A 14,383-nucleotide genomic window follows, 5' to 3' on the forward strand; every position below is an offset into this window, starting at 1 on the left:
CGTGCCAAAAGTGGTCGACGGCGCAAAGAGTGAAAAAAAAGTCAGAAAATGCTCGAATTGACATCAGATTCCTCAGGGATGTTCCTGTAAACAAAGTAAATGAATGGCTTTTAAAGAAAATTTGGATAAATTATGGTCGGGGTGGGAGTCGCACCCGGGTCTCCGGGGTGCGAGATGAGCACGCTTACCCGTCGCCATACGGCGGCTCCACCGTTCTCAAAAATGGGTGCCTATAGTGCGTGCGCCATTGCACACGTGACGGCCCAGCCAATGACAAGGAGGTGGCGCCACGTCATGACTGCATAAAATGAGCGTATACAATAAAAAGCATTGATGTCCAATTAGCATGTGTCGGCCGACACATGTGCTAAGCATGAGTACCCTTGAGCAGCTTATGTCGGCCAATGCATTCTTTTTCTTTACCGCGCCATATTCGGGATCAGCGCACGAAAAAAGACTATAAACACCCGATACGGAAAAGCAGGGGTAACTCACCGAGGAAGACTTCGTGTTTTAAAAAAATTCATGAGCTAGTTCACTCTATGGAGGTGGACGAACAGCGAAACTGCTGAAAACCACCAGTACAACTGCTGAAGGTGGTATACAATGCTTTTTGGTATTTTAGAGTAATGTCGGTAGGAATGGGAGTTATGGTAACTTTGACAGTACGCCGCCGCCCATAGCGGTGCTGCAACAACATTGAAATCAGTTGCTAGGCTGGTTAACTTCTATACGAAAGGCTAGTGACGTCACTCCCCACGTCGCATGCTGCCGTCGCCGCGGCAGCTGGCGCAACAGCAATGTTTACCGGGAAACTCTTGCGGGGAGCGGCACACGTGCTTCGCATTGCTGTCACGAGTGCCTTATCAACTATGGGGTTCGGATGCTTTTTTGATGAGCTTGTTCTTTATTGAAACATATGATGTTCTGTATGTTGTGTGCGTGATTCCAAAGAATGTAGGTACGCACTGTTCGGTGCACTTTGCCGAGTGCTTGTACCCTCTGCCTTGAGGGTGTATGAGCCATTGTTTTTTTTTTGCTTGCTTACGGGGATCTTTCCTGTCGCGGGGATTCCTCAGTAGGATGTACTCGGATGTGGACCCTAGTTGTCCCGACTGCACTGAAACCTTTTGCTCAATGGCTCACACGCTCTGGCGATGTCCCGCGTTGCCTAACGACTCCAGCGACTCCAGCGAAGCCGAACGGGAGGAGGCCATCAGAAGCACGGTACTCCGTAAGCAAGCCCAGGCTATCCAGAGGGCCCAGGAAAGAGCGGAGCGTCACGGCGTTCTGTCCTTTACGTGGGTGCGGCCAGCGGCTACGATGGCCTCCCGTTAGGAGGTCCTGACAGTAGCTCCTCAGGATTAATTAAAGTTCGTAGTCTGTCTGTCTGTCTGTCTGTCTGTCTGTCTGTCTGTCTGTCTGTCTGTCTGTCTGTCTGTCTGTCTGTCTGTCTGTCTGTCTGTCTGTCTGTCTGTCTGTCTGTCTGTCTGTCTGTCTGTCTGTCTGTCTGTCTGTCTGTCTGTCTGTCTGTCTTGTCTGTCTGTCTGTCTGTCTGTCTGTCTGTCTGTCTGTCTGTCTGTCTGTCTGTCTGTCTGTCTGTCTGTCTGTCTGTCTGTCTTTCTGTCTGTCTGTCTGTCTGTCTGTCTGTCTGTCTACTTACGGGGGTATGAGCCATTGATGAGGACAGTTTTCGACATGCTGTTTGGTATGTGGTATGCGTGATTGCAAAGAATGCGAGCACTGTTCGCTTCACTATGCTGAGTGCTTATGGCATCTACTATATGGGGCTGTGAGCCATTACATTTTTGCTTGCTCTCGGGAGGACCATCTCTATGGGAGGACTATGAGCCATTGATAGCAGTCTTTGTTTACGGAGAACAAAACTTCTCTGTAAAGTAAAAATTTAAGCGTCTATGTCAGAAGTGCGACGAAGACAGACTGAGTAGCAGAAGCAAATGTTGCAGTTTATCCTTCACTAAATCATCTTACATAACCCCGATTGTCACTCTAGTCGGCGACGGGTATTTTATTGCAATATGTCCCTTGATCAATGTCAGACTAGAAGCAACAGAACATTCAGGAAAACCGTCGGGCGAGCAGCGCACGTGTCTTATCCTAAAAGTCTCTGTTCACGACAGCTGTTCAAGACAGATTCTCAGATCAGTATTTTTTTCTCGACTTGTGCCGTTGCGACCCATTACGAAGGGGCCTTGGCGCAGGCGCGCACAATTTTTTATGCGAAGCATATTACTAGAGCTCAACCCAGCTCCTCAGGCGCGGCGGTGTCGCCATCAATACCACGTGACACCGTCACGTCACGACAGAGGAGAAACGGGGCTCCAACTCGCGCCGTCGCTCGCGGAGTCGCGTTCAAGGCTGACCACGTGACACCGTGACGTCACGACAGAGGAGAAACGGGGCTCCAACTCGCTCCGTCGCTCGCGGCGTCGCGGCGGTATATAAGCAGCTGCGCTTGCCTCTGCTAGACACTCACGAGGTGAGATGCCTCCTGGAGACAGAGCTGCTCGTTGGAATGAGAAGCGAAGTTTGCGGCGTGCTACAGAGACTGTTTCTAGGTGGCTTTGCTACGGCGCAGCGACTGCGCGCCCCGCATCGGACGCGGTGAGCGTCGAGCAACGCAGCGTTCGGCGCGACAACGAAATGTGCGCCTGAGCAAGCGCCGCACGCCTGAGCCGACGCCGACGACACCGGCTTTTCTGCGACACGAGCTCCTTAACGCTGTCGCGTTAAAGTAAAGGCTAGTATGCTTCGCATCCTGGGCTTAACCTTAGCTAAGCCGCAGCCATTTTTTTTATTGCGAAAGCAATACTGCTCGCACTTTCGGCCCATCGGTGGTCGTGGCGCCTCCTTGCACAGCTGCTCGTCACGTGACCACGTGACGTCACGCCAGACCGAGAGACGGGGCCCCAGCTCGCGGCATCGATGGTGGAGGCGAAGCCTTGCGCGCCGCTGCTGCGGCGCTACCGAGAGAGAGCGCTCGCTGGTGTGACGTCACGCTAGGAGGATAAATGGGGCTACAGCTCGGCTCCTCGCAGTGGTCGGCGCGCTGCCTTGCGCTATGTCGGATGATGTATAGCCATAAGTTTAACAAAGGGCAACCATGTCCACACCATCAGCCGAACCAAGGCGCAGCCAAGGGTATTGCTTTCGCAGCCTTCCAGGCTTAACCAAGCTTAGCCTTCAGCCAATTTTTTTAGCAGTTCCCTACACACATTACTATGACAGGGCGCCAGTGATTGGAGGAGCTGTAAGTACATGCCGTTGTTGAACCAGCATTGGATAACGGACAGCACGTGGATTTGCCCAAAGTTCGCCCTTCGACTTCGAACGGCTTTGCGACTTTGAAGCTTGACCATTTTCGACAAAATTATGCGTTACATACTGAAATGCAATTATTGGCTATGATTATTCACGCGCCCAGAGAAGTGTTGCCTTGCCGTGTTTAGAAAAAAAAAGCCAAATTGATTCTGGCTTTTTGTCTGTGCCGCTATACGTCATGTATAGATGTGAAATAAATTCGATTTCATTTCATTTTGATTTGCTTTGATTGCTTGGAAATTTGGAAATACAGATTGCGTAATAGTAGCGCTGTAATGGCTTTTGAACTTCCGAGCACGAAGGTTACACAAATTTATATGTGCTACCGGTCGTTGCTATGGAAGCCAAATGACATCAGCGCCAGCTTTGACGATAGTGTCACGTGGAAGTGACGGTTAAGAAGGCAGCAAGACTGTGATTGACGAAACGAGCGTTTTATTGGGCGAACTTGTGCCCTCAAAAACAGGCTACACTCAAAGAACAACGGTAGCGGCGAACACACTCGGCGATCGTCGAAAATCTGATCAGCGGGTCAAGCGCGCCCGCATTTATACATCAGTCGTCGAATGTTCCAGGGTAATCGCTGGGACCCGCGTGCCGTCCACAAAGTTCTACATTATTCGCGTGACGCACACATGCGATCCGATTACACAACGTTCGGTCACAGACAGACAACCCGCCGTAGTTGCTCAGTGGCTATGGTGTTAGGCTGCTGAGCACGAGGTCGCGGAATCGAATCCCGGCCACGGCGGCCGCATTTCGATGGGGGCGAAATGCGAAAACACCCGTCTACTTAGATTTAGGTGCACGTTAAAGAACACCAGGTGGTCGAAATTTCCGGAGTCCTCCACTACGGCGTGCCTCATAATCAGAAAGTGGTTTTGGCACGTAAAACCCCATAATTAAGAAGGTCACAGACAGCGGATGGAACCATCGACAACATTCCTGAAACTTCCGATACATGCAGGCGCGTCCTGCGCTGTGCGATAACATTTGTTAGGCGGTGAAACAAGGTCGCCTGATAAAGATAGGCAAGTACACGTGTCAATAGTTATATTTGTATAGGAAACTGTACGGTTTGTCAACACCGACATAGATACCTAATGATCACTGTTAGCACGTAACGACGCTCTGTTTCACGGTACTACACTTTGTCTATTTTTTTTCTCTTTACCCGCGCTTCTAACATTAAAGGCGTTAGAAGTTCGCAATAGCGAAAACGCGCTCGAATCCCTCTCATCGATAGCGGCCGGTCAGACTGCAAGAATGCACGCACTTTAAGTTTGATGAAAGTTCTCAGTTAATTGGCCTCATGTGGTTTCAACCTTCAGAAAAAGTTCTCTCAAAAGCTTCATTATGAAGAAAGATTTCTTTTTTTGCGAATGGTCTACATTAGTCTATATAAAATAAAATAACATAAGTGGCGAAAAACGTCATTTTGAGCTTACTGTATATATTCCCTATCCTCAATTCGCCCAAACTAAGAGTGACACATCTTGGCAACAGGTGTCACTACTTAACCACTTTGCTTCAGGGGAGAAGCAATTGCCCTGATCGGTCGCGCACACTGGAGGAAAAAAACAAACAAAAGAAATGTGGAGTGAGTGGCCTTATTTGCGGCCCGCCAAGAAGAAATGAAAATACGCTCATTTTTTTAGGCGTGCTCAGCTTATGTGGAGCGTTCTTTAATACAGGGTGTTCCAACTGTCATGCACCAAGGTTTAAAAGTATGCAAGTGCCAATTAGCTGGACAGAAGCAAGGTAATGTTGTTTGCCGTCGCTTGGGGATGCTCAGATTATTCTCTTTTCGCATTCCGCCTAAATAAATAATTAGTATTAATTAATTAACTTCTCGAATATTTTAATTTGATGAAGAGTGTCAGTGATAAAATTGTATGTCAACGTGAACAACTTTCGACACAGCTTTCTGTTGCTCAACACGTGCTACACGAAATTGTTTTTTTTTTTTTCGAGTGGGAAAGAAGCCCGCAAATACACGCAAAATTGCCGCACGACTGGTCGCTCGAGGCATATGTGTATTCGTGGGCTACTCCGAACGAAATCTTTTCTCTCTCTGTCTCTCTTTGTCTTTCTCGCTCTCTCTCTCCTCCGGAGGCCCACTTTTACGGTGCCCTAATGCCTGCTCACGGACCGGTCGCGCTACTTTAATTCTGTCGGCGGAAGGAGCAAGATAACAGAAAGAGAAAGGCTTCGAAACGTTTGTACATAAGTGGTGTCGGGAGGTGTGCTCCTCTGTTCTGATAAGCTCACAGAGCGAGCTGACGGTCTTCTTTGTATATCCGTGTCCACTGCACACAAACCTCGCCGGCGTCTCTCTCTCTGTCTCACTGTCTCTTCGCATGCTGAGCAGTTCTCGTACCACGTCTGCGGACACACTACTACTGTCAGTGTTATGGATAGCACTCGGATTTATCGCGTCTCTTAGCGGGAACGCCTTGTGGTCGCGCGGCGGCAAACCGTGAAATTAGTTTTCTCCCTTTCCCTTCTTCACCGTTTCCGTGCTCTTAACGTTGGTGGCTGTCTCGTGAAAAGAAAAGGAAAAAAAACGAATGCCCATGGAATTAGTTGAGCTTCGCTCTTGCTTCGGCCTGTCACGTGGTCTCGCGGCGGTGCCACCGTAACACGTTCGCCCGCGCCTGTCTTCGTAAGTTCGTTCCTCGTGCGGAGCTCGTGCGACTACGTGGTTGTGCATATTATGCACGAGAGTGGGTACGTGCGCGACCCACGGACAGCAAGTCGAGCGCTGTATAATGTGTCACCGCCCGCGGCGTTTTCACTTTGCCGCACGCGTATACGGCGCTGTGAAACTCCCGGAATTGGCGCGTGTTACAAGTGTGTCCGCTGACGATTCGATGGTTGAGCCAGTCTTTGTCGAGGGTTCTCCAAGGAGGATTTGCTCCTATAGCTGTGTGCGCGCCCAGCCACCTGTCGGAGTTCTATCGTTTGTGCACGTTTAGAGGACGTCTGTTTGCACACGTCTAGTAGACGTCTATTGTTTGTACACGTCTAGTAGACGTCCTATATATCAGTGCAGCATTTCTATGGACTTTGCGTTTTACGATACGATACCTGCAGAACAACTGCAAGCAGGAATGTCTAAATAAACATGTGAAATGCTTTTAGTTCTTAAATATTCGTGCTTTCTTAATGACCGTATTGAAAGTGATAATTTACAGTTAATAAGCTCCGTAAATGAATGTCTCTAGTAGTTCTATGATCTATATGTTGATAGACAAAGTTTTTGCAAAGGAAAATGTGCATCAGGCTTTGGGCTGCATGCGCAGGTATGCAATGCAAGGGGCTTGCGGTTTTCAAAGCGCAATAGCTAAGACGGCTGGTGGCGAATTAAGATGACGGTTGCATTAAATGTAGCGCTGACTATACCGGAAATATTCTAGCACTATGACATTAAAAGTTATCTGTCGTTTCATTTATTATTAGAATGGATAAGCCGTGAAGACCGAACATGAATTCATACCTCCTGTACAGCGGACTTATATGATGGTCATCGACTACCTCAATCGGCCATGCTGTGTGAACGCCTTGTGACTGCCAAATTGTGCCAACTGCTTATTCCAATTAAGAGTCTTGGCACTCAGGCACTTGAGAAGAAAAGACAAGCAGGTATACCTCACGGGACACGATGTACTAGTCGTGCCAACAGCCCGGTCCAACTATACGTACATTCCTAGATATTCCAGCAGTTGAGCTCCGGTATTTTTCGACAGACGTGTTTCTCTAAGACGGAAACACATGTGCGTCAAGACGATTCGATGCGTCGCAGGACGTGTTGGATGATGTTGTCATGTTGATTTCACTGGCCATGTTTTCCAAAACCTTTGAAATATTTTTGCAAGCGATGGAGGCGGTTTCTGGTTCGCCTTGGAAAAGGACATGGGGAATGTGTGGCCCCTTATGCACAGGTGTTCAACGCCGCCTTAAGTGTATAGAGCAGACGAAAAGGCTGCGCTTCCTCGTGCGACAACGCCGTGCTACATGTCCCGCCAAAATCCGTGCACTGCGGCGAAGGCTAGCTGGCCGGCTTGTTCCAGTCAATCAGTAACCAGGGAGCAGGCTTCGTTCTTCCGGAGAAGGAAGAAGGGAGAGCTCGCCCATCTTCTGCGGCTAATCCTTAACTGTGAAGCTCTTTCCGTGGAGTCGGCGTCACGCGGAGAGCAGATCAGAGGTCGACAATGGAGAAAGGCCAGTCTTGCGGTTCTTCTTTCTGGCTGTGTGTGAGACATGTTGTGGCGTTCACTGCGTCGTGCTATGTTTGGAGTTGGCGGCGTCCAACAACATTGTCCATCGTTGTCCAACAGCATTGTTGTCCATTCAACAGTCGGGCGGAATTGTCATCTATCCCGAGCGAGGCGCGTGTGCTGCGTCGTCCTACACCACGTGTTCCACTCCTTAATTTCGGCAGTTCGTTGAGGTTGAGTGTCGGCTTATCGAAACCAGGTGTTGCGAAATTTTCGATTTAGCGAAGACCTTTCGATTCCTCTCCTCCTCCCTCCTCCTCGCACGTATCCATATAGTCTAATGCGTCGAAGACTTCGTAGCAGCAAAGAGAACTCAGCGTCGTACTTCGACTAAACAAAGCTCGATTGTAAGAAATTTTCAACTTAACGAAGAGCTTTCGATTTCCGCTGTCGTAGAACCGTTGGAAGCCTTAGACCGACGAAATTAATAGAACGTCTTGCCCGATATAACGAAGCATGTAAAAAAACAAAAGCATTCTGTGGATGAGCCCGGTTTATATTCGGGCCACGGATGCCGTTCAGCTGTCCACAAATTTTTCCTCTGCAGTGTATGAAGGAACACCAGACGCTCTGAATTTATGCACTTGCGCAGGAAAAGAAAAATCTTTTTTTTTGTTCTTGAAGGCTAAGTTCTTATTCTAAAAAAATTGCTGAGCTGCTTTTGGTTTCCCGAACTTCACGATTGAACGAAATAATTTAGCGGAGCCATTCGTTTCGTAAAACCGAAGTTTAGCCGAAGGCACCGTATATGCGCGAGGAGTGCTGGCACGACTCGCCACATCTCCCGCGGCGGCGCGGTGGAGTCATCTGGAGAGTACGGCCGTACACACATCTGACACCCTCGTCGCGCGTGCACCTTGTTGCACTCGCGAGGGTAAGGGACGCGAGGACTCGGTACTCGGAAAGCGCGGAAGGTGGGAAAGGCACCGAGCGGAAGTTAGGCCTAAGCAAGACGAAGAAGGAGAAAAGCGAGACCGTCGTTATCGTTTTCAGCCGAGCGTGCATATGCTGTGGTAGAACCACGTGTGCACACGTGTGTGTGTGTGCGGCGGTGGTAGGGCCGACAACAAACAAATAAGAAAAATCGAGAGGCTCGAAATGGGTAGCGTCGCAACTTGGCTGAGCGTGAAGAAGGTGGTGGCGGTGGAATGGGACAGTACGTATATATATATACGAGGGGTGTAATATACGCGCACGTATACACATAACGCGGCAATGGCCGCCGCAGAGGGCCCCGCTCGGCGGTCGGGCCCGCAGGTTCATTGGCGCTGTCCCGCTGCGAAAATCACCAGGTGTTACTTATAGCACTTTGGCGCTTGATAAACGAGCGCCAGTTGCCTCTCAGCGGGACGCCCCCTGCCGGGCAACCGGCCAACCACTGCAGCTCCACCTCTGAGTCTGTGCGTTGCGGGAGCGCCTGGGAAGGACGAAGCAAAACGAAACGAAAGAAGAAACAAAAAGAAGGAAAAAGAAAACGAGAATGTTCTTGGGAGGTGAAGGGACCGCACGCACTCGTACACGGACGCGAATGGGACTTCGTTCTCGTTTCCTGTCGTATCCCAATCCGTGTGCGTGTGTGTGGAGGGGGGGGGGGGTAGGGAGAGGTGGGTGGCAGACGCGTTATGGTGCCGATGAGCCGAACTGTAGGTGTGGTGTTGGAACGGTTTGTGCGGAGATATTTTAGGATGCGCGGCCACCCTCGACTTGTTGTCAGCCCCCTTTCTTTTTGTCGCGAAAGCATACGTGAGTAAACGTTAATCTGACTCGCCATGCAATGCAACCTACTATAACGCGTAGTATTATTAATGCGAGGCATTACTCAAATCGATCGCCGAGTTTCTTCTGCGTACGTTAGGTCGGGTAGGCTTGATTTCGACCGTCAGGGTAGTGCCAGCGGGCGCAACTCAGCTCTGCGCAATCTAACAATAACTAAGAACCTCAAATCTGGGTGTTTAATCTCGGCTTACATAAGTGTGCCATGAGTATACACGCCTCCTAAGTGAATAGTGCAGGGTATTCAATGCTTTCTTTGATTTATTGTACAGGATGTTTCAGCGAACACTTTCAAAACATTTTAAATGTTGCCCGTTGCAGACAGCGCAATTCTGGTCCATGAACTGTCTACTCGAAGAGCATTACGCGCACAAAAAATTGAAATTCATAATCGAATAATGAAGGAATATTCGCTAATTAAGTGTCTAACTAACTACCTTTTGGCCCACACTGCAATTTACAAATTCTAGCTTTGGACGCAAGGCTGATCCACTTAGAATGAATTCTCAGGATGGTACTATAGTTTCTAGATACTAATTCCCGAACTTTGCGCATTTTATTATTTTTGGCGCTAAATGGACACATAATTTTCTTTTCTTTTTCTCCCTCATTCTTTTTAATGTGGGTAAGTGTTTGCCAGCGCTTACAGGAAAAGTCACGTGATGTTCGGAGCGCTCACCCTAACAGCAGAGCACTCTTAGCGAGCGAACTGGCCGAGCACTCTTTGGTTAGATATGTTTTTCGCGAAGGATTGATGAATTTCTTTTGTGGGAAAACTACACAATATATGTAAAGTTTTATAATATATCTGTGAGTTTTTTCGTTTTTAAAACTCTATAAAGGAATGGTGAATCTATTGACATGAACACGTGAGTGATTCAGCATTATGCTATGCCTACAAATATTTCGTAAGTACTGCCACCTTCTTACTGCATGCCATTTAAACGGGGGCTCGAAGCTTCCTAAGTGAATAGATCCACTTACTTTCGAGCCCCTGTCTTCCACAAAAGAACATACTTGTTGACGGAATAACATTTTGACTAGATTTGTGACATATTAATAATAGTAATTATCAAACGCACCGCATCTTTCAATAGCGCAAAACGCCGCATCCGCCTCGGTAGCGCAGTAGGCAGCGCGTCAGTCTCATAATCTGAAGGTCGTGAGTTCGATCCTCACCCGGGGCAGGCGGAGCGTTTCTTTTTACTTCTAACTTTACCTGTCTTCTTTTCTTTTTTCTTATCTTTTTTTAGGCACGCAGCGCAATCAGTAGCGTGACGCCTCGAACGCAACATTAACAAAATAGCAACAGGAAAAATAAATATAATTGGTAGATGCCACTTTGCATAACAAAATCAAATCAGAGTTTGTTTCAAACACATTATCTCAGATCATGTTTTCTGGTCAATCTAAGCACATCGTCCTTGTTAGAAGACCAAGAAGCAGGTGCTACATATTTAAATAGAGATATGAAGCATTGTGCAATTATCGACCGAAATTATACAACTTCAAAGAAAATACTTTAAGACACAAAGGATAAATGCTATATTTTCCAGTCACGTGAGAATACAAATAAAGAATCACATCTTCTAATAAACAGTTCAATATCACTTCCTCACTTGTTTCATCGTTTTACCTTTGGATTTATATCATGCAGTGTTGAATCAAATTCATTAAATATATCGGGGACATAATAATTTCTTGTTTTCTTTCCATAGTTTGTTAACACCCTTGGCTTATATTACCTTTCTGTTATCCGTGACGCAACGTCTGTATTTTATTAACACTTTAAAGAATTCGAATAATAATAGCGTGTTGCAACTACATACTCAAATAGCTCCTGTACTGGAAGTATTCCTACAATATTGTACTTTTCTTCTCTGTCTGATTGTTCTAGTCCGGTTCCATAAGTTATGCTATTGACAATTCTTTTAAGTATGCCATCAATAGCTTGCTTCTTATAGTCAGAACATGTGCCATATAACGTTATACCATATGTAATCATTGATTCTGCAAATGCCTTATATATGGCCACTCTTAAGTTGATAGGCTTTGATAGGCGATAACTCAAATCCATAAATGCCAAACAGCCCTAATGCATCGGATTTTCGTTAGGCTCAAATCATACTGTTAGCTTAAATTACGACGAAATATATATATATATATATATATAGAGTGAGAGAGAGAGAGAGAAAGAGAGAGAGAGAGAGAGAGACAGACTTTATTTGTCAGGAAGAGATTTTAAGGAGGGTTGGTGTTGGAACAGTTTGAGCGCGTCTGCCTAATCGTTGTTCCTTTGTCGTTGCATCTTTTAGCGCTGTTACATTTATCAAATCAAGTATGCCCACAACTCGCCCAGAAATAAGTTTCAATGAAGATATGAGAGGTTGGCATCTCTATGACGGCACCGGCGACTCCTTGTCACATAGCAAAGGAAACAAATATGTGCACAAAAAAGAGCCTTAATTTAATTTCGTTACACATATTCCACCAAGCACGGAATTACGTTAAACGCATGCAAACTGTTCTTTGTCGTAGTTTAAGCTAACAGTATAATTTGAGCCGAACGAAAAATCCCATACAGAACTGAAATGTTGTGGAGTTGCGATTAGGGCTGTTTGGTATTTATGGATTTGAGTTATCGCCTATCAACGCCTATCAACCTAAGAGTTGGTATAGAGAAGGCATTAGCAGAATCACTGATTACATATGGCATAACGTTATATGGTACATGTTCTGATTATAAAAAGCAAGCTATTCATCTCGTACTTAAAGGAATTGTCAATAGCATAACTTATGGAACCGGAGTAAAATAGACAGACAAGAAAGGTATAATATTCTAGGAATACTTCCATTACAGGAACTATTTAACTATGTGATTGTAACACGCTATTATTATTCAAATTCTTTTAAAGTATTGGTAAAAAAGGATGTTGTGTTACGAAAAACAGAAAGGTAGTTTAAGCCAAGGCTGTGAACAAACTATGGAAAGAAAAGAAGATATATTATGTCTCCGATATTTTTAATGAACTTAATGCAACACTATAATATAAATTCAAGAGGGTAAAATGATGAAACAAGTGAGGAAGTGGTATCCAACTGTATGTTGGAAGATGTGACTTTTTATTTGTATTCTCACGTGACTGGAAAATATCGTATTTACCATTTGTGTCTTAAAGTATTTTCTTTGAAGAAGAAAATAAACTTTAATGAAGAATAGTCCGGCAGTTCTTGCTGTGCTGGCCTCAGGTGACGGCTCGAAGTTCTTGGACTCGAGCGGCATCTTCGGCTTGCCGGACGGCCCAGAGCTGGTCTGCCAGCTCTGAACTTCTGATAGCCGCCTCCCAGCGGCGGCGACGCCTACGGAGAAGGTCCCCGGCGGCTCCCGCATCCGGGGCGGCGTCGGGAAGAAGCGAGCTCGAGCCTTCTCCCACCCTGGCAACGGCCGCGATTTCTTTAAGTTGTATAATTTTTGACGATAATTGCACAACGCTTCATATCTCTATTGAAAGGTCTACCACCTGCTGCTTGGTCTTCTCACAAGTACGATGTGCTTAGCCTGACCAGCAAACATGATCTGTCAAAATGTATTTCAAATAAACTCTGATTTGATTTAGTCATGCAAAGTGGCATGTGCCAGTTCTATACCTTTTTTGTGTCCCTACATTATTAATGTTGCGTTTGAGGCGTCACTCGACTGATTGAGCTGCATGCCTAAAAAAGACAGGTAAAGTCAGAAGAAAAAAAAAAAACGCTCCGCCTGCCCCGGGTGAGGATCGAACTCACGACCTTCAGATTATGAGACTGACGCGCTGCCTACTGCGCTACCGAGGCTTTTTTTTTTCTTTATTGCCGACTTCGACGTTCTAAATCATGGTTTACAAAGGATAAAACATGTGAGCCACACTTCGGTCAACACGGTACTAAAATCTTTTCAACATCGCTAATTCATCAAATACAGAGATCCATTGCGGTGGATCAGGCAGCGCTTTGAAACCGTCTCTCACACACACAACACTCTCAATGAAATTTTCCCGAGTCGGTCGAGCAATAATGTCTCCGTTTTGGAATTGCAGTCTAGTTTTCCACATTGCATGGAGGCTCAGGACCATAATAAGGTCATATGGGACATCCTCGGTGTTATCAATCGGTAAGAAGCGAATTCCATATGGGTCTAAGGGTAAGTGTCGGATGCGCCGTGTTGCGCTATTGAATGAAGCTGTGCGTTTGATAATTATTATTATTATTAGTTTACAAATATAGTCAAAATGTTATTCCGTCAACAAGTATGTTCTCTTGTGGCAGACGAGGGCTCCAAAGTAAGTGGATCTATTCACTTGGGAAGCTTGGAGCCCCCGTTTAAACGGCATACAGTAAGAACGTGGAAGTACTTACAAAATATTTGTACGCATAGCGTAATGCTAAATCACTCATGTGTTCGTGTCAACAAATTCACAATTCCTCTATAGAATTCTAACAACGAAAAAACTCAAAATATATCATAAAATTTTACATATATTGTGCAGTTTTCACAAAGAAGGTAATTCATCAATCTTTCGCAACAAAAAAAAAAGGCTTAATTGCACAGTTCCCAGTTGTCTCTAAGTTGATTCTGTGTGGAGTTCGTTTAACAGCTTTAGACTCGTGGACATACGTGCACATAATTATCAGTAGTGAACTACAAACTTCGTTTCAACTGCAAGAACTTGTATAGACATTGTTGCTTTGTGCTCCCATAGTTTACTGCCGTTTAGTATTTGCCCTTAATGCCACTGGGCTGGACGGACGGCTTTAGAGATGCTACAACTTTCTGAATTTGTATATACGCATCTCTTCCTCATATCATCATCATCATCATCATCATCATCATTGACCAGCCCTTTTCTCATAGAGTACCAGGCTAGAACAAGTTATAGCTCAGCCCGACCTCTCTGCCTTTCTGTAAATTTCTCTCTCTCTCTCTTTCTCTCTTAATGCCCTCAGTAATG

At 46.1% G+C, this 14,383-nt stretch overlaps 1 protein-coding gene and 2 non-coding genes across 3 annotated transcripts in view; 2 read left to right on the forward strand and 1 right to left on the reverse strand.

Moving 5' to 3' along the window:
* LOC135919289 (alpha-(1,3)-fucosyltransferase C-like) overlaps window positions 1-14,383 on the forward strand; it is a 464,583-nt gene that overhangs the window by 10,236 nt on the left and 439,964 nt on the right. The gene's annotated exons all lie outside the window — the stretch shown is intronic.
* Window positions 10,510-10,582, forward strand: TRNAM-CAU (transfer RNA methionine (anticodon CAU)). The gene has a single exon. It is a non-coding gene; the product is annotated as a tRNA-Met (tRNA).
* TRNAM-CAU (transfer RNA methionine (anticodon CAU)) lies at window positions 13,157-13,229 on the reverse strand. The gene has a single exon. It is a non-coding gene; the product is annotated as a tRNA-Met (tRNA).

The sequence above is a fragment of the Dermacentor albipictus genome, chromosome 7, assembly GCF_038994185.2.
Source record: "Dermacentor albipictus isolate Rhodes 1998 colony chromosome 7, USDA_Dalb.pri_finalv2, whole genome shotgun sequence".
In the NCBI taxonomy this organism is placed as follows: domain Eukaryota; kingdom Metazoa; phylum Arthropoda; class Arachnida; order Ixodida; family Ixodidae; genus Dermacentor; species Dermacentor albipictus.